This window comes from Dipteris shenzhenensis, chromosome 29, assembly GCF_047967505.1.
Source record: "Dipteris shenzhenensis isolate YYH24624 ecotype China chromosome 29, Dip_SZ_1.0, whole genome shotgun sequence".
Lineage (NCBI taxonomy): Eukaryota > Viridiplantae > Streptophyta > Polypodiopsida > Gleicheniales > Dipteridaceae > Dipteris > Dipteris shenzhenensis.
In genome coordinates, this window is record NC_141624.1 from 31367068 (window position 1) to 31368875 (window position 1808).

General features: G+C 40.7%; 1 pseudogene; it reads right to left on the reverse strand.

Moving 5' to 3' along the window:
• Window positions 1–470: 470 nt before the first annotated feature.
• On the reverse strand, window positions 471–1530 carry LOC147882710 (uncharacterized; annotated as a pseudogene).
• Window positions 1531–1808: the final 278 nt, after the last annotated feature.

The window sequence follows — 1808 nt, forward strand, 5'->3', positions numbered from 1 at the left end:
GAACTAAGGGGAGGTGATGGAATGTAAAGTCACATCTAATCACCTTCCAATAGCCAATGGATCATGGGGCACCAAGGGATGGTGTTGAGATATCGTGCCATGTGCACATGAATTAGAGGCTAAGGTATGGTATAGGAATGTATTAAAGTAGCCACCCTAGGATGTGGAGATGTGGATTGAGGACATCCACAAGGAGAGATGTGGATCAGAGGATCCCACATGTGTTGACTATTCAAAGGGCTTTCTCTATATAAAAGGCCTATCATGTATTGTTGAATACACATTGCAAAAGATATACATTTTCTATCTCCCTCTCATGTCTTATTCTCAGTATGCTTTGAGCCTCCTTGATCTCTAGCTTTAACACCAAGATCCTCCTCTGACATAGAATGTTTGGCTTTCTCTAGCTTCTTTCCAAGCGCTTGAGAGATTTGAACCTTCAAGTAGCATGAAGCAAAACTCTTTAAATGTTAGCCTGCAAACAAAACCAACTTAATTGCTAAATAATAAAAGAGAAGAACATACATATAAACCAACTTGCCAAGGTATCTCCTCGTAAGAGGATACCATGGCTCACTCCCCTTCGTGTATTTGTGCCTAATGCTGGCACTGATCCTCTTATCTCTATTTGGCAAATCCTTCAAGTACTCTTCATGATTGGCTGAACAATGTTTTTGCAATTCACTAGCTCATCCCTCAAAGAGGTAGCAAAGAATGCATGTGTATTCATGCTATGAATGCTCAAAGAAGAGGTATACAATAAAAGCAATCAACCATCAAATACTCTTTCTACTAAAAGGAACACTTTTGTCTTAATTTAGTAAAGAAAATGATGTTTCTAAAAAAACGGAGAAAAATTCTTACAAGTTCATCTCTGCAAGGTGGATAACAGAGCAATCTCAGTAACACGTGTAGGATCAATGACCATGTGGAGGACTTTGTAATGCTTCTCACACGTCTGTGAAAACCACTCTTTGATTGTTGCTTGCCATGCAACGGTTTTGTGGTTGCCCTCCCAAATGTAGAACATTTTGTTAGACATAACCTGCCATGCAGGCTGCTTAGCGAGCTCTGCCTCTCAAACTCTACATTAATGGAAACCCATATAGGGTCCCATTCTTGCATGATAGCCTCATCAAAGTTGCATTCAACTCTCCAAGAAGTCCAAAGAGGAAAAATAAAAGCCCCCTTCTCCTACGCATAACCCTCTCTATCGAAGGCGGCTTTCAACCCAAACACATCATCCCTTAGCCCTCTCACCTTGGCATAAGGGATAAGCCTACACAAAGAAACTAGAGGACACTGAAAAGAAGAAAATATTTTTATCTTTTGGATAATATCCTCCCCCCTATCCACATAAAGTGAATTATCAAACATAGAATCCCCTCCTCCAGGAGGGATGCTCTCCTACTGAAGTATGTATGGCACAATCTGTAACTCTTCAAAAGCAGGTGCATGGTAAGGATCATGCCATGCTCCAAAGCCCTCTCCAAGCTCCTGGCTCATGTCTCCCATATCCACTACTCCCATTGAATGAACATCAGGAATGGGGGGAATGACCTCAAGAGGCTCATCATTTCCTCTCCCCTTTCCTCTACCTCCTCGCCTCGCACGCTTGCTAGGACCCGCATTCGATCGATCAACATTTTACAAAATGTAAAACAAACAAAATACAAACAATAGCTTGAAACATAAATGTAGGTACTAAAATAGTAATGCAAAAAAGTTCCAATCTTTTAAACCAAAATGAAGCATGAAGCATCGTTGAACTTGAAGATGAACTTGTACCAAACAAAGATTCATGAACT